The sequence below is a fragment of the Mobula hypostoma genome, chromosome 1 (assembly GCF_963921235.1).
Source record: "Mobula hypostoma chromosome 1, sMobHyp1.1, whole genome shotgun sequence".
Classification (NCBI taxonomy): domain Eukaryota; kingdom Metazoa; phylum Chordata; class Chondrichthyes; order Myliobatiformes; family Myliobatidae; genus Mobula; species Mobula hypostoma.
This window is the reverse complement of record NC_086097.1, coordinates 109,484,050-109,506,490: the sequence shown is the minus strand read 5'-3', so window position 1 is coordinate 109,506,490 and position 22,441 is coordinate 109,484,050. Positions and strand designations below refer to the sequence as shown.

At 43.0% G+C, this 22,441-nt stretch overlaps 1 protein-coding gene across 2 annotated transcripts in view; it reads left to right on the top strand.

The window, feature by feature from the left end:
* Positions 1 to 1,641, top strand: part of itprid1 (ITPR interacting domain containing 1) — a 163,385-nt gene extending 161,744 nt beyond the window's left edge. For both annotated transcript variants that reach the window (XM_063034430.1, XM_063034350.1), the window contains one exon: positions 1,282 to 1,641. The gene's annotated coding sequence lies outside the window, so the exon portion shown is untranslated. The remainder of the gene's footprint in view (positions 1 to 1,281) is intronic.
* Positions 1,642 to 22,441: the final 20,800 nt, after the last annotated feature.

Below are 22,441 nucleotides of genomic sequence, written 5' to 3'. Positions count from 1 at the left end.
TTGACAAGAATCTGTTATAGTAATTGACAAATTCTAAAAGACCCACAACTGTGACACGTCCTTGGCCTTGGGGCATCCACCACTGCGTGAATTTTCTCAGTACACTTGTGTAAATGCTTCTGCAGTAAGTGATGCTTGGTTTGAAGAATTCACACTTGTGTCGTGCTCTGAACCCATAATCATTTGAACTCTGTCCGAGAGTTTGGAGGTGGTCCTTGTCATCCTCACTGGTAACAATGGTGTCATCCAAGTATCACTGAGTTCCTAGGCAGCCTCGCAGCACTGGTCCGTAGCTTCCTGCCAGCGTGCAGGTGCAGATGACATTCCAAACAAAAGCTTATTATATTGCTAAACTCCTTTGCGAGCGTTTATGGTGAGAAACACTTTGGACTCTTCTTCCATCTCTATCTGTAGGTAGGCCTCAGCTAATTCCATTTTGCTGAAGTGTTTCCCCTCTGAAAGGTTTGCAAAGATATCCTCTATCCTGGGCAGAGGGTATTGATCTACTTTCAGTACTAGGTTGAAGGTGAGTTTAAAATCACCACAGATCCTGACAGACCCATCCCTCTGACCTGTCAAGCTCTTTGTATATGTCCTACTTTGTTACATTTTCTTTGAAATGGCGCCGCAAAGTCAATGGGCCAAATGACTTTCTGTTCCTATATCTTATGGTCTTATAGTCTCAGTGACTTTCTGGCCCCAGTTTTCCCGTGCACAAAAAACAAGTGGCATTCGCTTGAAAATAGTAATGGAGGAAGATAGACGTCACCCCAAGCATGGTAAAACATGACTCAGCACATTATTTAATTTGCCTAGGAGTACGTAATGCTATAAATGTACACCTGTATTCACAACTGATACTGGAGGCAAATTGATACTTGTTGTATAATAATACAAGCCTGTTGGAGAAGTATCTATTAAACAAATTTACTTTCATGGGAACTAGTTGGACTTACTGAGTCCTTTGAAAGGGAGAATATTGGATCAGCTGTATTGGTTACCATTTAAATCCAGTCTGGGACCTGAAGTTTGGCTGCAGGAAATGAACCTTACACTTTCCTCCTGTATCTCTACATTCAAGTGGAGATCTTTTTCTTTATTTACAGCTCCATTTCCTTATTTTCCCTGATCGTGCTACCATAGTGACTCATGTCATCAACGTCTTCTTTCTGTGCACCATCTGATTGTATGAAATAATATCTTCTACATGGACTTTGTGGGTGTAAATTATGTTTTATTTACTAATAGAATATTTCTAAATTATTAATATCTTCATTGCAGATTCAAACACAAAATCTTGAAAATTTCTATTAAATGAAGCAACTCATTAAAGCAATGCAACAGGAATCTGAAGAGAACATTGCACAGGAAAAAAGAATCTTTTTTACTGAGACTGCACTTTTCTCATATTTTCTCATGTTTTGTGAGCTACTTTGAACCCAATTTCTGAATCAAGCTCTTCCACCAATCGCAATTCTGCATTGCTTTATTAAAACATGTAAACTGATGAAATATTTTAAAAATGCCAACTTTAATCATTTATTATGGCAAGCTTCACGTGGAATTTACTGCAGTTTGCTCCCATTTGTTGGAGTTGTACTCTGCTGCTATTGTTGCTGTTACTCAGAATTAAACACTGTAAACCACGCTTGGATGTATATCTTTATCATATAAAATACAATTAAAGGACCTGGATAATTTAAAACGGGACACTTAGAAGTAATTCAGTTTTCATTTTAATAAAATATTTCCTTTAGCAAATACAATGTTCACATGTAGAGACCAGTGGGATCATACAGCACAGAAACATTGAATACATGTCAATATTACTGCCATTTACAAACACTTCGCCCTTAGCCTCCTTTGCCATGTTGGTGTGAGAGTGTTTCTAGATATTTCTTAAATGTTGTGAGTACCTTCCCCATCCCCACTCCAGCTGGTGTTCCAGACTAAAACCACCCTTTATGAATCAAAAAAATGCTTTCACAGATCCCCTCTATACTGTACTTCTTACCCACTTATCCTAAACCTATGCCCTTTCATTCCAAGTTCCTCTGCTGTAGAAAATTTCCCTCCTATCTGTCCTATCTATACCCCTATCAATTTGGTACATCTCTATCATTTCTCCCCTCAGCCTTCTCCACGCCATGAAAACCAAACTGTAAGACCATAATACAGACGAGGAGAACTCAGCCACTCCCTCCAGCGGGTCTGTTCTGCCATTCTATCATAGCTGATTTGTTATGCTTCTGAACTCCATTCTCCCGCCTTCTTCCCATAATCTTTGACACCACTACTAATCAGGAACCTATCAACCCCTGCTTTAAATATGCCCAATGATTTGGCCTCCACAGCCATATGTAGCAAAGAATTCCACAGAATCATCACCCTTTGGCCAAAGAAATTCTTCCTCATCTCTGTTCTGAAGGGATATCCTTGTATTTTAATGCTGTTTCTGGTTCTAGTCTCCCCCACTATAGGGAATATCCTCTCCACATCTACTCTATATAGGCCTCTCAATATTCGACAGGTTTTAATGGATCCTCTGCCATTCTTCTAAGCTCCAGCAAGTAGAAGACTCATACGGCCAGATTTGGGAACAGCTTCTTTCCAGCTGTGATAAGACTGCTGAATGGATCCTGACCCGGACCTGGGCCATACCCTCTAAATATCTGGACCTGCCTCTTGGTTTTTTTGCACTACCTTACTTTCCATTTTTCTATTTATGATTTATAATTTAACTTTTTACTATTTACTATTGATTTTTAATCCAGGGAGCGGGAAGCGCAGAATCAAATATCGCTGATGATTGTACGTTCTAGTATCAATTGTTTGGCGACAATAAAGTATAAAGTATAAAGTATAAGTACAGACCCAGAGGTATAAAGTGTTCCTCATATGTTAACCCATTCATTCCAGAATCATTCCCAAGAACCTCCTCTGGACCTGCTGCAATGACAACTCATCTTTTCTGAGATAAGGGCACTAAAATGCTCACAGTGCTATCTGACCAATGCCTTATAAAGCCTCAGCATTACACCCTTGCTCTTATATTAAGACTAAGCCTGCACTACTCCCTGTTACTATCAATGGTGAGAACATGGATGTGGTGAGGATCTACAAGTACCTGGGGGTGCACCTGGATGACAGACTTGAGTGTAGCACCAACAGAGGGTATGTACAAGAAGGGCCAGAGTCGCCTCTACTTCCTGGTGAGATTAGATAATTAGATTATGAGGACACACAGTCCTCTTTTATTGTCATATAGTAATGCATGCATTAAGAAATGATACAATGTTTTTCCAGAATGATGTCACAGAAACACATGACAAACCAAGACTGAAAATCTGACAAAAACCACATTATTATAACGTATAGTTACAACAGTGCAAAGCAATACCATAATTTAAGAACAGACCATGGGCACGGTAAAAGTCTCAAAGTCTCTCGAAAGTCGCATCATCTCATGCAGATGGTAAACCTCCAGCAACGCAACTTGCCCATGCAGCATCCCGGAAGCATCCGACCACAGTCCGACTCTGATTCTGTCCGAAAACTCCGAGCCTCCGACCAGCTCTCCGACACCGAGCACCATCTCTGCCGAGTGCTTCGACCCCGGCCCTGGCAACAGGCAGTAGGCAAAGCCGAGGATTTGGGGTCTTCCCCTCCAGAAATTCTCGATCACACAGTAGCAGCAGCAGCAAAGCAGGCATTTCAGAAGTTTCTCCAGATGTTCCCCCGGTCCTTTGGAGTGTGCAGGCCTCTCCTTCACATGTTCTACCAGTCTGTTGTCACTAGTACAATCTTCTATGCGGTGGTTATCATTATTGAAGCACTCCATTCCAGGCAACATCCTGATGAATCCCCAATGGACCCTTTCCAGCACACAATTACTCTCCCTGCTCTTATACAGTGTGCCCCACCAAATGAATGCCAATTTGCTGAATGCTACTATCACAATCTTGTCTGTTGTGCTGCCACCATCAGGAATTTTGGATTTGGAGTCATAGGCAAAACAGCGTGGAATGTAACTCTTCGGCCCAGTTCTGCATGCCAACCAAGTTGTCCACCTAAACTGATCCTATTTGGCCACATATGGCCAATATCTCTTTAAACTTTCCCTATTCAAGTGTTATTTAAATATTGGACATCAAATACCAAGCTCTCAAGGCTGTTAATCTGAAATACCTTCCCAAAATGTTTCTGCTCACTCTTAAGACTAAATTAGAGTCACGGAGTCATAGAACACTACCACACAGAAACAGGCCCTTCGGCCCATCAAGACCATGCCGATCTGCCTAGTCCCATCGACATGCCCTCCATCCACATACTAACTAAACTTCTCTTCAACACTGAAATCAAGCTCACATGCACCATCTTTGCCAGCAGTTCGTACCACGCTCTCATCACTCTCAGAGTGAAGAAGTTCCCATCATTTTCCCCTTAAATATTTCACCTTTCACTCTTAAACCATGACATAGAAACATAGAAAACCTACAGCACAATACAGGCCCTTTGGCCCACAAAGCTGTGCCGAACATGTCCTTACCTTGGAAATTACCTAGGGTTACCCATAACCCTCTATTTTTCTAAGCTCCATCTACCTATCCAGGAGTCTCTTAAAAGACCCTATCGTATCTGCCTCCACCACTGTTGCCAGCAGCCTATTCCATGCACTCACCACTCTTTGCGTAAAAAAACTTACCCCTGACATTTCCTGTGTACCTATTTCCAAGCACTTTAAAACTGTGCCCTTTCATGCTAGCCATTTCAGCCCTGGGAAAAAGTCTCTAACTATCCACACGATCAATGCCTCTCATCATCTTGTACATCTCTTTCAGGTCACCTCTCATCCTTCGTTCTCCAAGGAGAAAAGGCTGAGTTCACTCAACCTATTCTCATAAGGCATGCTCCCCAATCCAGGCAACATCCTTGTAAATCTCCTCTGAACCCTTCCTATGGTTTCCACGTCCTTCCTGTAGTGAGGGGACCAGAATGGAACACAGTACTCCAAGTGGGATCTGACCAGGGTCCTATATAGCTGCATCATTACCTTTCGGCTCTTAAACTCAATCCCATGATTGATGAAGGCCAATACACCGTATGCCTCCTTAACCACAGAGTCAACCTGCATAGCAGCTTTAAGTGTCCTATGGACTTGGACCCCAAGATCCCTCTGATCCTCCACACTGCCAAGAGCCTGACCATTAATACTATATTCTGCCATCATTTTTGACCTACCAAAAATAACCACCTCACACTTATCTGGGTTGAACTCCATCTGCCACTTCTCAGCCCAGTTTTGCATCCTATCAATGTCCCGTTGTAACCTCTGATAGCCTCCCACACTATCCACAACACACCCAACCTTTATGTCAACAGCAAATTTACTAACCCATCCCTCCACTTCCTCATCTAGATCATTTATAAAAATCACTAAGAGTGGGGGTCCCAGAACAGATCCCTGAGGCACACCACTGGTCACCGGCCTCCATGCAGAATATGACCCGTCTACAACCACTCTTTGCCTTCTGTGGGCAAGTCAGTTCTAGATCCATAAAGCAATGTCCCCTTGGATCCCATGCCTCCTTACTTTCTCAATAAGCCTTGCATGGGGTACCTTGCTAAAATTCATATACACTACATCTATGGCTCTACCTTCATCAATGTGTTTAGTCACATCCTCAAAAATTTTAATCAGGCTCGTAAGGCATGACCTGCCTTTGACAAAGCCATGCTGACTATTCCTAATCATATTATGCCTCACCAAGTTTTCATAAATTCTGCCTCTCAGATCTTCTCCATCAACTTACCAACCACTGAAGTAAGACTCACTGGCCTATAATTTCCTGGGCTATCCCTACTCCCTTTCTTGAATAAGGGAACAATATCTGCAACCCTCCAATCCTCCAGAACCTCTCACGTCCTCATTGATGATGCAAAGATCATTGTCAGAGGCTCAGTAATCTCCTCCATCGCTTCCCACAGTAGCCTAAGGTACATCTCATCCGATCCCAGTGACTTATCCAACTTGATGCTTTCCAAAAGCTCCAGCACATCCTCTTCCTTAATATCTACATTCTCAAGCTTTTCAGTCCACTGAAAGACATCCCTACAATAGCCAAGATCCTTTTCCATAGTGAAGACTGAAGCAAGGTATTCATTAAGTACCTCCGCTATTTCCTCCGGTTCCATACACACTTTTCCACGGTCACACTTGATTGGTCCTATTCTCTTACTTCTTCTCCTCTTGCTCTTCACATACTTGTAGAATGCCTTGGGATTTTCCTTAATCCTGTCCGCCAATGCCTTCTCATGGCCCCTTCCTTCATTCTTAAGCTCCTCCTGCTAGCCTTATAATCTTCTAGATTCCTATCATTACCTTGTTTTTTGAACCTCTTATAAGCTCTTCTTTTCTTCTTGACTAGATTTACAACAGCCTTTGCACACCATGGATCTTGTATCCTACCATCCTTCCCATGTCTCATTGGAACGTACCTACTCAGAACCCCAAGCAAATATTCCCTGAACATTTGCCACATTTCTTACGTACGTTTCCCTGAGAACATCTGTTTCCAATTTATGCTTCCAAGTTCCTGCCTGATAGCATCATAGCTCCCCTTACTTTTCCCTAAACATTTCCCTAACATGTCTGTTCCTATCCCTCTCCAATGCTATGGTAAAGGAGATAGAATTGTGATCACTATCTCCAAAATGCTCTCCCACTGAGAGACCTGACACCTGACCAGGTTCATTTCCCAATACCAGATCAAATACAGCCTCTCCTCTTGCAGGCTTTTCTACACATAGTGTCAAGTAACCTTCCTGAACACACCTAATAAACTCCATCGAATCGAACCCCCTCACTCTAGGGAGATGCCAATCAATATTTAGGAAATTAAAATCTCCCACCACAACAACCCTGTTATTATTACTCCTTTCCAGAATCTGTCTCCCTATCTGCTCCTCAATGTCCCTGTTACTATTGGGTGGTCTATAAAAAACACCCAAGTAGAGTTATTGACCTCTTCCTGTTCCTAATTTCCACCCACAGAGCCTCCGTAGACAACCCCTCCATGACTTCCTCCTTTTCTGCAGCCATGACAAAATCTCTGATCAACAGTGCCACACCCCCACCTCTTTTGCCTCCCTCCCTATCCTTTCTGAAACATCTATAGCCTGGCACTTGAAGTAGCCATTCCTGCCCCTGCACCATCTAAGACTCTGTAATAGCCACAACATCATAGCTCCATGCTCTAAGCGCATCCTCTTTATTCACAATACTCCTTGCATTAAAATAGACAAATCTCAAACCATCGGACTGAGCACGTCCCTTCTCTATCACCTGCCTATCCCCTCTTTCACACTGTCTCCAAACTTTCTCTATTTGTGAGCCAATTTCCCTTTCCTCCATCATTTTAGTTCAGTTCCCACCGCCCTGTAATTCTAGTTTAAACTCTCGCCAGTAGCAAACCTTTCCGCCAGGATATTGGCCCCCCTCGGATTCAAGTGCAACCCGTCCTTTTTCTACAGGTCACACCTGCCCTAGAAGAGGTCCCAATGATCCAGGAATCTGAATCCCTGGCCCCTGCTCCAATCCCTCAGCTACACATTTATCCTGCACCTCACTGTATTCCTATACTCACTGTCACGTGGCAGTAATCCCGAGATTACTATCTTTGAAGTCCTGCTTCTCAACTTCCTTCCTAACTCCCTGTAGTTTGTTTTCAAGACCTCCTCCCTTTTCCTACCTATGTCATTGGTACCAATATGTACCACGACCTCTGGCTGTTCTCCTTCCCACTTCAAGATATCATGGACTCGATCAGAAACTTCCTGGACCCTGGCACCTGGGAGGCAAACTACCATCCGTGTTTCTTTCCTGCATTTAGATAAGCACATGAATATGAGGAAGATTGAGGGATATAGAAATTGTGTAGATAGGAGGAATTAGATTTTGGGTTTTTTAAAATTTACTTTTTAGCTGGCTTGGCATAGCATTGTGGACTGAGGGGCCTGTTGCCATGTTGTATGTAAAATGTTCTACATTCTATGCCCTTCTGAACCAGCGTAGTGTACTCAATGTGCCCACGTAAACTTCAGGAAGGTTTTCTATCTGGACACTCTGCAACCTTTGGACTTGGCACTGAACCCACAACTAATAACTTGCTTTCTCTGTCTGCAACAAAGCTGAACATCTCAGTTGTGATATTGACTCACTTTTTCTCTCTACATTTGCATGGTCTGATCTGCCAGGTACTTCCGTGAGTCCTGCATTTTTCAACTTTTACTTCTCTTTGTTAATATTCTTACTCTCAAAATGACCTCATTTCATAGCTTTAGAATCATAGGACAGCACAGAAAAAGGCCCATTTGGCCCGTTACGTTGATGCCAACTTTTTTACTAATCTATACCAATCCTGTTTACTCACATTAGCACAGTATCCTTCCATGCTCTGCACATTTAAGTACTATTTAAATGTTTCTTGAATGTAGTAATTGTACCCAATTCCACTGCCTCCTATAGCCTCCCTCTGTGTGAAAAAACTTTCTCCTGAGAAACCCTTATAAGTGACATTTTCTTTAATTTATCCCTCTCTCTCCAAACTTCTAAGAAACTTAAAATCAGCTTGATTTCCCTCTCTCCCAGGTCTTCCATGGAAATATTAACTCTGTTTTTCTATCCACAGGTGATTTGCTGAGTGTTTTTAACATTTTCTATTTTTATTTAAGAAGTGCCTCACATGGGCCTGTTAATTTATCCATTTTCCATGATGGCAAATCCCTCAAAGCTTCCTCTTCTATATTTATTCTCTTCAATATTCCACGTTGATTAATGTTAATTACAAAAGCAGCTTTAGCCATCCACGTTCAGGTCCTAACTCAAGTCTCAAGCTTGTTTATTGCCATTCTTTAGTACAGGAGAGCAAAATGATTGCTACCCGGAATCTGACGCAGCATAAAAAAAACAAATTAAGTATAAAGAACACTCTAAAAAAATCAAAGAAAAACACAATAAATGTACAAACAAGAAGAAGTTTGCAGATGCTGGAAATCCAGAGCAACACATACACACAAAATGCTGCAGGAACTCAGCAGATTGGGCAGCATGCTTTGCACTGAGACCCTTCTTCAGGACGGAGAAGGAAAAGGGGAAGATGCCAGAATAAAAAGGCTGAAGGAGGGGAAGGAGGCTAACTGGAAGGTGAAAGGTCAGTGTGGGAATGGGGGGGGGGGGGTTGGATTTGTTTACCAGAAGGAAAAATTGATATTCATGCCATCATGTTTGCAGTACAATAAATGTACTGTAAGTATAAAAGCAATCCTATAAAGCACAATGTACAAGTAACGGTTATATACATAGACTGATTGTATGTATATACAGTGACACTAGGTGATTTGTATATGTCATGATGGTGGGGGGTGGTGTGTGGGTTGATGGATGGAGGTGTGGATCACCCTCGGCTTGCAGGAAGTAACTGCTTTTAAGCCTGGTGCTCCTGGCATGGTTGCTGCATAACCTCTTCTCTGATGGAAATGGGACAAACAGTCCATGAGCAGGGTGGGAGGAAGGCTTCATGATATTACTGGCTTTTTTCCAGCACCTTGCTGCATATATTGGTACATCAGATTATATACCTTTCTGTACATATTTCTGTATACATTGGTGCATCAGGTAAATAATGCAGCTACATCAGTCACATGCTTGTACTCAGAAAATATCTTTGGATTTTCTTCAGTTTTACTATTTGTACATTTTCATATCTTGCCGTTGATCTCCTAATTTCTATTCTAGCTCAATGTTTGAAACTCCTCCAGACTTTGTTATATTGAACCCTAGGTGTATGACATTGTCTTCCAAAGTTCAATTTTATTGTTATTTGACTGTACGTATATACAACCAAACAAAACTACATTCCTCCAGACCACAATGCACCCACAAAACATATCACACACAGCACATAAAGCAAAATATTAGCACAAATAAATTAATAAAATGTAATTCAAAGTTCATGTCGTGGGCAGCACAGGTAAGCTTACTCACTTGTTTGCTGTCCATTACACCACTGATGGTCAGAACAGCGTTGAAGGTCCTCCATCTCTGGTGGAATTCAGGGCTTCCTTCATTGTGTCAGTAGCTTCCTTTTGGCTTTCACTACTGTTATTCACACAAATCCCGGGTGGAGACTCTGGAATAGAGTTGCACTCAGATGTAGAAGGATTCTTCATTGCTCTTTCCATAACAGTTTTGTTTTACCAGTCAGAGTTGTTATCCCTGAGCTGAACCCCTGAACCTGGAGGACCAGTGGACCACTCTTAGTCTGACCTCTAGCCTTTGACCTTTTAGGCATGGGTGACCCTACCAAGAGCCAAAGCGTAAAGCCCTGACTCCAGCCAACATAGCTCTCCAGGTCATTGAGGCACGCAAGCCTCCAAACCCAACAAGGAGGTTGTGGTCCTCTTGGAGGAGTACAGGTAAACATTAAACAGTATTCCGCTTTCTGCCCTGTCCTATCCTGTAGGTACTCTAGATCTGCCAGCCATACTTTTTTTTCCTTTGTGGGAATATACACAGTGTTCCTTTTGAATCCCCTTCTCCAGAAAATTGTTTTATCTTCAAGTCATTGCTTCCAGTCTACTTTATTGAAATTCAGTTTGATTCAAGTTGAATTGTCACTCAACTGTACATGAATACTCATGAATACAACCAAACAAAACAGCATTACCATGGGGCCAATGTGCTAAAACACAGTAACAACAGTCACATGCAAGAACACATGCACAGAATAAAAGAGTCTTGACCACCCCTCCCTGCAAATTGATGCCCAGTCTTTGCACATACATAGAATATCAGTAAAATACGGTGCAGAATATGTCCCTCCCGCCCAGCCCGTCAATATCATCTGATGACCTGCCCCAAACCTACTAGGTAATACCATGGCTTAGAGGCCCAGTCCACACATATACAAGCACATATAGAATATTAGTAAAAACACAACCAGACAAATGTAACATATATTTATGTATAAATATGTAAATAAGCTGCCGATGGATTAATAAAGTGCTATGGAATACTGTAAACCACTGGCATCAACCAGTGCGAAGTTCCTTTGCACCATTCAGATGATGGATTGCTGGAAATCCCAACATCAGTTTTCAGATGCTGAATGCTGGCCATATGTATATGTGGCTGAAGGGGTTTAGCCACACTTACACTGTTCAAAGCCCTTTGGTAGGCAGCTATTAATCTCGCCCACACTCCAACATATTGAATGTAAGTTTTCTGTTAGTTATGAGGTTAAGTTTTGCTGTGATTCCTGAATCCATTTTTAGGAAGTGCCCAGTGGCACTTGTTAAATGTTGAACATCTGCCACTTGGTGGAGCCATTGAGTTTCTTGGAGCATAAATTGTGCACAATAATAATAAACACAAAAGCTGCTGAAGTGTTCGAAAGCTCAGCTTTACAATTGTAAGTAACTCTCAGGTTATGAGACGTTACACTATTATGATGGCCTGAGCTTGTCTGGGAAATGATGGCAGCTCCATGTGAACTTGCTAATACTGTATTCATAGTTGTTAAGAGCCAAGTCCACTACTTTTTGTAGGATTTCCCATTCAAGGGCATTGGTGATTCCGTAGCAGGCTGTGATGCAGCCAGTGTAAGAAGGAACTTCACCTCAGATACCTTTAAAACTTCCTCCTCTCACCTTACACCTCTTCCCTCTTGTTGTTGAGAGCACTGCCAATGGGAGTAAGATGAGAGGTTTACTGTGTACAGTGTTCTGTAACAACCCATATGACATTAGGCCATGTGTACTCAATGGCTCCAGCTCTGAGCCAGAAGTCCAGTTGTCAAGACTGCCTGTAAGGAGTTTGTACGTTCTCCCCATGACCTTGTAGGTTTCCTTTGGGTGCTCCAGTTTCCTCCCACAGTTCAAAGTCATACCGGTTGGTAGGTTAAGTGGTCATTGTAAATAATGCTGTGATTGGGCTAGGGTTAGATCAGGGGCTGCTGGGTAGTGTGGCTCGAGGAGCCAGAAGGGCCTATTCCATGCTGTATCTCAATAAATAAAAAAGCATGGGAGTTAAAACTTGCTCCCACCAATGCCTATGCTCCAGACGTAGACTCCTCAGTGTGAGCTGGGAGCTCTCCATTGCATTCTGCAGTTATGATGGGGAGATTCGCTCACGGAGGGTTAATCCTGGAGTACTTTCAGGGTTCACATTCATCAGTTAATCCTGGCATACATCCAGTGGCCTCTCTCCTTTCAATGGAAAGGAACTGTTGTGAGGGAAGCATAAGAAATTGGTTTCAGGTATTTTTTTCTGAATTATTTATAATCTGAGAATCTGGCCTGGTTAGGATACTAGTGGACTAGGCGGGCAGAGTTTTCTGGACTATTGTTCTGGCAGTGAATATTTTCAATAGAAACATAGAAAACCTCCAGCACAATACAGGCCCTTCAGCCCACAAAGTTGTGCTGAACATGTCCCTACCTTAGAAATTACTAGGCTTACACATAGCCCTCTATTTTTCTAAGCTCCATGCACCTATCTAAAAGTCTCTTAAAAGACCCTACCGTATCCACCTCCACCACCGTTGCCGGCAGCCCATTCCATGCACTCACCACTCTCTGAGTAAAAAACTTACCCCTGACATCTCCTCTGTACCTACTCCCCAGCACCTTAAACCTGTGCCCTCATGTGGCAACCATTTCAGCCCTGGGAAAAGCCTCTGACTACCCACATGATCAATGCCTCTCATCATCTTACACACTTCTATCAGGTCACCTCTCATCTTCCATCGCTCCAAAGAGAAAAGGCCAAGTTCACTCAACCTATTCTCATAAGGCATGCTCCCCAATCCTGGCAATATCCTTGTAAATTTCCTTTGCACCCTTTCTATGGCTTCTGCATCCTTCCAGTAGTGAGGCGACCAGAACTGAGCACAGTACTCCAAGTGGGGTCTGACCAGGGTCCTATATAGCTGCAACATTAACTCTCGGCTCCTAATTTCAGTTTCACGATTGATGAAGGCCAATACACCGTATGCCTTCTTAACCACAGAGTCAACCTGCACAGCTGCTTTGAGCGTCCTATGGACTCGGACCCCAAGATCCCTCTGATCCTCCACACTGCCAAGAGTCTTACCATTAATACTATATTCTGCCGTCATATTTGGCCTGCCAAAATGAACCACTTCACACTTATCTGGGTTGAACTCCATCTGCCAATTCTCAGCCCAGTTTTGCATCCTATCAATGTCCCGCTGTAACCTGTGTCAGCCCTCCACACTATCCACAACACCTCCAACCTTTGTGTCATCAGCAAACTTACTAACCCATCCCTCCACTTCCTCATCCAGCTCATTTATAAAATTCACGAAGCATAAGGGTCCCAGAACAGATCCCTGAGGCACACCTCTGGTGACCAACCTCTACAACCATTCTTTGTCTTCTGTGGGCAAGCCAGTTCTGGATCCACAAAGCAATATCCCCTTGGATCCCATGCCTCCTTACTTTCTCAATAAGCCTTGCATGGGGTAACTTATCAAATGCCTTGCTGAAATCCATATATACTACATCTACTGCTCTTCCTTCATCAATGCGTTTGATCACATCCTCAAAAAATTCAATCAGGCTTGTAAGGCACAACCTGTCATTGACAAAGCCATGCTGACTATTCCTAATCATATTATACCTCTCCAAATGTTCATAAATCCTCCTCTCAGGATCTTCTCCATCAACTTACCAACCACTGAGGTAAGACTTACTGGTCTATAATTTCCTGGGCTATCTCTACTCCCTTTCTTGAATAAAGGAACAACATTCGCAACCCTCCAATCCTCTGGAACCTCTCCCTTCCCCATTGATGATGCAAAGAACATCACCAGAGGCTCAACAATCTTCTCCATCGCCTCCCACAGTAGCCTGGGGTACATCTCATCTGGTCCCGGATTCAATTTTTGTTAGATATTACACACATAGTAATTAATTATGCAATGAACCTGGCAGAGGAAACAGTATCCGGTCAATTTACAAGGGGAGTGGGAAATAGGCCTTGGTGAATTTAAGGTGAGTGCAGACAACAGGGCCCTGATGAGTTTAACGAGACTGCATGAATTGGGGCTGAGATATGATCGAAAGGGAGTGCAGCAAATGTGCCTAAGTGTGCTTAAAATGAACATGGGAAGCAGAATTGGCAAGTCAAAGGGGAGTGAGACATCAACTGTTGAAGTACTGTACTTCGATAGACAAAATCTGTTTGGACACCATCTGGTGATACTATTGTGATCAGAAGGTCTTGCACAATGCAATGACTCATTGACATGGTCAGATGTGATTGTTTCTGAAAGATCTGCAAACAATGATTGCAGATGTGTTAGCAGGGCAGTGACAGGTTGGACAGTGTATCATTACCAGGAAATTCTAGGCCATTCTAGGTTATTTCTTCAGCAATTTAAACAGGGCACGACTGCGCAAGCGCATGGAGGTCAGCCAGTGAGAACAGCGGGAAGAGTTTAAAAGGAAGACAGATTTACAGAGCGGGCATCGGAGGAGCGGGTGTCAGAGCAGTGGGAGACAGAGTAGGAAGGCTTTGGCTCGACAGGGCTTCTGCAATAAAGGGTCGAGGCCAGGTAGGTTATCTGTTTAAAATAAAGACAGAGAATATGTGTGTGAGGCCGGTTTTCTGTGCTCGGTGTCAGATGTGGGAGGTCCTAGAAAGCCCCCAGCCTCCCAGATGACCACATCTGCACCAGGTGCGTCAAGCTGCAGCTCCTTAGAGACCGTGTTAGGAGCAGATAGGGAGACAGATTCTGGAAAGGAGTAATAATAACAGGGTTGTTGTGGTGGGAGATTTATATTTCCCAAATATTGATTGGCATCTCCCTAGAGTGAGGGGTTTAGATTGGGTGGAGTTTATTAGTAGTCATAATCATAGTCATAGTAATACTTTATTGATCCCGGGGGAAATTGGTTTTCGTTACAGTTGCACCATAAATAATAAGTAGTAATAGAACCATAAATAGTTAAATAGTAATATGTAAATTATGAAATAAGTCCAGGACCAGCCTATCGGCTCAGGGTGTTTGACCCTCCAAGGGAGGAGTTGTAAAGTTTGATGGCCACAGGCAGGAATGACTTCCTATGACGCTCTGTGTTGCATCTCGGTGGAATGAGTCTCTGGCTGAATGTACTCCTGTGCCCACCCAGTACATTATGTAGTGGATGGGAGACATTGACCAAGATGGCATGCAACTTGGACAGCATCCTCTTTTCAGACACCACCGTGAGAGAGTCCAGTTCCATCCCTACAACATCACTGGCCTTACGAATGAGTTTGTTGGTTCTGTTGGTGTCTGCTACCCTCAGCCTGCTGCCCCAGCACACAACAGCAAACATGTTCAGGAAGGTTACTTAACACTATGTGTAGAAAAGCCTGCAAGAGGAGAGGCTGTATTTGATCTGGTATTGGGAAATGAACCTGGTCAGGTGTCAGGTCTCTCAGTGGGAGAGCATTTTGGAGATAGCGATCACAATTCTATCTCCTTTACCATAGCATTGGAGAGGGATAGGAACAGACATGTTAGGGAAAAGTTTAATTTAAGTAAGGGGAGCTATGATGGTATCAGACAGGAACTTGGAAGCATAAATTGGGAACAGATGTTCTCAGGGAAACGTACCAACGAAATGTGGCAAATGTTCAGGGGATTTTGCGTGGTGTTCTGAGCAGGTACGTTCCAATAAGACATGGAAAGGATGGTAGGGTACAAGATCCATGGTGCACAAAGGCTATTGTAAATCTAGTCAAGAGGAAAAGAAGAGCTTACGATAGGTTCAAAAAACTAGGTATTGATATGAATCTAGAAGATTATAGGCTAGCAGAAAGGAGCTTAAGAATGAAATTAGGAGAGCCAGAAGGGGCTACGAGAAGGCCTTGGTGGACAGGATTAAGGAAAACTCCAAGGCATTCTACAAGTATGTGAAGAGCAAGAAGATAAGACGTGAGAGAATAGGACCAATCAATTGTGACACTGGAAAAGTGTGTATGGAACCAGAAGAAATAGCAGAGGTAATTAATGAATACTTTGCTTCAGTATTCACTATGGAAAAGGATCTTGGCTATTGTAGGGATGTCTTTCAGTGGACTGAAAAGCTTGAGAATGTAGATATTAAGAAAGAGGATGTGCTGGAGCTTTTGGAAAGCATCCAGTTGGTTAAGTCATCGGGACCGGACAGGATATACCCCAGGCTACTGTAGGAAGCGAGGGAGGAGATTGCTGAGCCTCTAGCAATGATCTTTGCACCATCAGTGAGAGGTTTGAAAAGATTGGAGGTTTGCAAATGTTGTTCCTTTATTGAAGAAAGGGAGTAGAGATAGCCCAGGAAATTATAGGCCAGTGAGTCTTACTTCAGTGGTTGGTAAATTGGTGGAGAAGGTCCTGAGAGGCAGAATTTATGAACATTTGGAGAGGCATAATATGATTAGGAATAGTCAGCATAGCTTTGGTGAAAGACAGGTTGTGCCTTACGAGCCTGATTGAATTTTTTGAGGATATGACTAAGCACATTGATGCAGATGTAGTGTATATGGATTTCTAAGAACAGTAGATGTAGTGTATATGGATTTCTAAGAACAGTAGATGTAGTGTATATGTATTTCAGCAAGACATTTGATAAGGTAACTGATGCAAGGCTTATTGAGAAAGTAAGGAGACATAGGATGCAAGGGGATATTGCTTTGTGGATCCAGAACTGGCTTGTCCACAGAAGGCAAAGAGTGGTTGTAGATGGGTCGTATTCTGCATGGAAGTCGGTCACCAGTGGTGTGCCTCAGGGAGTGCCTCAGGGATCTGTTCTGGGACCCCTACTCTTCATGATTTTTATAAATGACCTGGATGAGGAAGTGGAGGGATGAGTTAGTAAATTTGCTGATGACACAAAGGTTGGGGTGTTGTGGATAGTGTGGTGGGCTGTCAGAGGTTACAATGGGATATTGATAGTATGATGTTGTGGGAATAATAGAGACATGGCTTCAAGTGGACAGGGCCTGGGAAATGAATATTCAAGGGTATATGTCCTATCGAAAGGACAGACTGATGGGCAGAGGAGGTGGGGTGGCTCTGTTGGTGAGGAATGACATTCAGTCCCTTGCGAGGGGGGACATAGAATCAGGAGACGTAGAGTCAGTAGGGATAGAACTGAGAAATTCTAAAGGTAGAAAGACCCCAATGGAAGTTATCCACAGGCCCCCAAACAGTAGTCTGGATGTAGGGTGTAAGTTGAATCAAGAGTTAAAATTGGCATGTCGCAAGGGTAATGCTACAGTTGTTATGGGGGACTTCAACATGCAGGTAGACTGTAGAAATCAGGTTGGTCCCTTTCCCCAAGAAAGGGAGTTTGTGGAGTCCCTCCGAGATGGATTCTTAGAACAGCTTGTACTGGAGCCTACCAGAGAGAATGCAATTCTAGATTTAGTGTTGTGCAATGAATCGGATTTGATCAGGGACCTTGAGGTAAAGGAGCCATTAGGAGGTAGTGACCATAATATGATAAGTTTTACTCTACAATTTGAGAGGGAGAAGGGAAACTCGGAAGTGTCAATATTACAGTTGAACAAAGGGAACTATGGTGCTATGAGGGAGGAGCTGGCCAAAGTTCAATGGAACAATACCCTAGCAGGGATGACAGTGGAACAGCAATGGCAAGTGTTTCTGGGAATAATGCGGAAGGTGCAGGATCAGTTCGTTCCAAAGAGGAAGAAAGATCCTAAGGGGGGTAAGGGGAGGCCATGGCTGACAAGGGAAGTAACGGACAGTATAAAAATAAAAGAGAAGAAGTATAACATAGCAAAGACGAGTGGGAAGCTGGAGGATTGGGAAACTTTTAAAGAGCAACAGAAGGTAACTAAAAGGGCAATACGCGGAGAAAAAATGAGGTACGAAGGTAAACTAGCCAAGAATATAAAGGAAGATAGTAAAAACTTCTTTAGGTATGTGAAGAGGGAAAAAATAGTTAAGACCAAAACTGGGCCCTTGAAGATAGAAGTGGGTGAACTTATTATGGGCGACAAGGAAATGGCAGATGAGTTGAACAGGTACTTCGGATCTGTCCTCACTAGGGAAGACACAAACAATCTCCAAGATGTAACAGTGGCCAAAGGACCGAGGGTAATGGATGAATTGAAGGAAATTTATATTGGGCAGGAAATGATGTTGGATAGGCTGTTGGGTCTGAAGGCTGATAAGTCCCCGGGACCTGATGGTCTGCATCCCAGGGTACTTAAGGAGGTGGCTTTAGAAATCGTGGACGCATTGGTAATCATTTTCCAATGTTCTATAGATTCACGACCAGTTCCTGTGGATTGGAGGGTGGCTAATGTTGTCCCTCTCTTTAAGAAAGGAGGAAGAGAGAAAACAGGGAATTATAGACCAGTTAGCCTGACGTCGGTAGTGGGAAAGATGCTGGAGTCAATTATAAAAGATGAAATTACAACACATCTGGATAGCAGTAACATAATTGGTCCAAGTCAGCATGGATTTACGAAGGGGAAATCGTGCTTGACTAATCTTCTGGAATTTTTTGAGGATGTAACTACGAAAATGGACAAGGGAGAGCCAGTGGATGTAGTGTACCTGGTCTTTCAGAAAGCCTTTGATAAAGTCCCACATAGGAGATTAGTGGGCAAAATTAGGGCACATGGTATTGGGGGCAGAGTACTGACATGGATTGAAAATTGGCTGGCTGACAGAAAACAAAGAGTAGCGACTAACAGGTCCCTTTTGGAATTGCAGGCGGTGACCAGTGGGGTACCGCAGGGTTCAGTGCTAGGACCACAGCTGTTTACAATATATATTAATGATTTAGATGAGGGAATTAAAAGTAACATTAGCAAATACACAAAGCTGGGTGGCAGTGTGAAATGTGAGGAGGATGTTATGAGAATACAGGGTGACTTGGACAGGCTGAGTGATTGGGCAGATGCATGGCAGATGCAGTTTAAGGTGGATAAATGTGAGGTTATCCACTTTGGTGGTAAGAACGGGAAGGCAGATTATTATCTAAATGAAGTCAAGTTAGGAAAAGGGGAAGCACAACAAGATCTTGGTGTGCTTGTACATCAGTCAGTGAAAACAAGCGTGCAAGTACAGCAGGCAGTGAAGAAAGCTAATGGCATGCTGGCCTTCATAACAAGGGGAATTGAGTATAAGAGCAAAGAGGTCCTTCTGCAGCTGTACAGGGCCCTGGTGAGACCACACCTGGAGTACTGTGTGCAGTTTTGGTCTGCAAATTTGAGGAAGGACATTCTTGCTATTGAGGGAGTGCAGCTTAGGTTCACAAGTTTAATTCCTGGGATGGAGGGACTGTCATATGTTGAAAGCTTAGAGCGACTGGGCTTGTATACTCTGGAATTTAGAAGGCTGAGAGGGGATCTTATTGAAACATATAAGATTATTAAGGGATTGGACACGCTGGAGGCAGGAAGCATACTCCCGCTGATGGGTGAGTCCAGAACCAGAGGCCACAGTTTAAGAATAAGGGAAACAACAGGAATAAGGGGTAGGCCATTTAGAACGAAGTTGAGGAAAAACTTTTTCACCCAGAGAATGGTGGATATATGGAATGCTCTGCCCCAGAAGGCTGTGGAGGCCAAGTCTCTGGATGCTTTCAAGAAAGAGATGGATAGAGCTCTTAAAGATAGTGGAATCAAAAGTTATGGGGATAAGGCAGGAACTGGATACTGATTGTGGATGATCAGCCATGATCACAGTGAATGGCGTTGCTGGCTCGAAGGGCCGAATGGCCTACTCCTGCACCTATTGTCTATTGTCTATTGATAGGATGCAAAACTGCGCAGAGAAGTGGCAGATGGAGTTCAACCCAGATAAGTGTGAGGTGGTTCATTTTGGTAGGTCAAATATGATGGCAGAATATAAAATTAATGATAAGACTCTTAGCAGTGTGGAGGATCAGAGGGATCTTGGGGTCCGAATCCATAGACGCTCAAAGTTGCTACACAGGTGACTCTGTGGTTAAGAAGGCATAAGGTGCATCGGCCTTCATCAATCGTGGAATTGAGTTTAAGAGCCAAGAGGTAATGTTGCAGCTATATAGGACCCTGGTCAGACCCCACTTGGAGTACTGTGCTCAATTCTGGTCGCCTCACTACAGGAAGGACATGGACACTATAGAAAGGGTGCAGAGGAGATTTCCAAGGATGTTGCCTGGATTGGGGAGCATACCTTATGAGAACAGGTTAAGTGAACTCGGCCTTTTTTCCTTGGAGCAACGGTGGATGAGAGGTGACCTGATAATATGATAATGAAAGGCATTGATCGTGTGGATAGTCAGAGGCTTCTTCCCAGGGTTGAAATGGCTAGCACGAGAGGGCATAGTTTTAAGGTGCTTGGAAGTAGGTACAGAAGAGATGTCAGGGTAATTTTTTTTATATACGCAGAGAGTGGTGAGTGCGTGGAATGGGCTGCCAGCGGCGGTGGTCGAGGCGGAAACGTTAGGGTCTTTTAAGAGACTCCTGGATGGCTACGTGGAGCTTAGAAAAATAGAGGGCTATGGGTAAGCCTAGGTAGTTCTAGGGTAAGGACATGTTCGGCACAGCTTTGTGGGCCGAAGGGCCTGTATTGTGCTGTAGGTTTTCTATGTTTCTATTTTATACATGATAGTTCCTATAGGTTTTGAATTTTCTCAAAAAGACTCCAAAAAGTTTACATGGAAAGTTGTGGTTTTATATTTCTATCATCAGTGAAATTCTGTGACAATAATCAGCAATCCATGTATAACCCAGACTACTGAAGTTCACATATAGTTAACTGACTGATGCTATTTGAGTGAGGGATGCTCTAACTGGTGGTATTAACAATTACAGAAGAGTAATGATTCAGGCAGAAGTGGAAAGTATATTTTAAAAATGTCTCTGTTAAGAAGAGAAAATGAAGATTTTGTTAAAATAAAAGCCCTCTATTTTTCTAAGCTCCATGTACCTAGAACCATAGAACATTACAGCACAGAAACAGGCCTTTTGTCCCTCCTTTGCCATGCCGAACCATTTTACTGCCTAGTCCCACTGACCATATCACTCCATACACCTCTCATCCATGTACCTGTCCAAGTTTTTCTTAAATGTTAAAAGTGAGCCCGCATTTACCACTTCATCTGGCAGCTCATTCCACACTCTCACCACTCTCTGCGTGAAGAAGCCCCTGAGAGTCTCTTAAGAGACCCTATTGTATCCGCCTCTACCACCTTCGCTGGCAGTGCATTCCACGCACCCACCGCTCTCTGTGTCAAAAACTTACCTCTGACATCCCCCTTGAACCTGCTTCCAAGTACCTTAAAACCATACCCCTTCATGTTAGCCATCTCAACCCTGGAAAATAGCCTCTGGCTATCCACACAAACAATGCCTTTCATCATTTTATACACCATTTTGCTGAACACAGATTAGAAAATATCTCCAAGCTGAACCAGACAATAAAACATTCAAGTTCATGCTACGTGCCTTGTTGCAAACATCAGTGAGTGTTATTCCAGCTCTAAATTGTTGCTGGCTTTAACAAATTTGAGACTTCACAAGCATAATGCAATAGAGTAAACTCTAATCATCCAGCAAGCTCAGGACTTTAATGGTACTGGGCTAGGATCATTTCCACACTATTGGATGTTATATTAATATGCCAACACACATAATTCACTTCATTTCAGAATCAGAATTAATATCACCGGCAAATGTTGTGGAATTTGATGTCATTGCAGCACCAGTACAATACAAAATAATAGAGCAAAAATTATGAATTACTATATATATAGTTAAATTAAATAAGTAAATAATTGGTAGAAAAATTAAAAAAAGTAGTGTAGTAGTGTTCATGGGTTCAATGTCCATTCAGAAATCGAATGGTAGAGGGGAAGAAGCTGTTACTGAATTGCTGAGTTGTACCTCCTTCCTGATGGTAACAATGAGAAGCGGTCATGTCCTGAGTGACAGGGGTCCTTAATGATGGATTCCGCCTTCTTGAGGCATCGCTCCTTGAAGATTGTCCTAGGTACTACAGAGATTAGGTATGCCACCAAAGGCACTCGGAAATTTCTAAGGACATACGACACAAAGGTTGGGGGTGTTGTGGATAGTACGGAGGGCTGTCAGAGGTTACAGCGGGACATTGATAGGATGATAAAATGGGCGGGAAGTGGCAGATGGAGTTCAACCTAGACAAGTGTGAGGTGGTTCATTTTGGTCAGTCAAATATGATGGCAGAATATAACATTAATGGTAAGACTCTTGGCAGTGTGAAGGATCAGAGGGATCTTGGGGTCCAAGTCCAAAGGACACTCAAAGCAGCTGCGCAGGTTGACTCTGTGGTTAAGGCGGCATACAGTACATTGGCCTTCATCAATCATGGGATTAAGTTTAGGAGCAGAG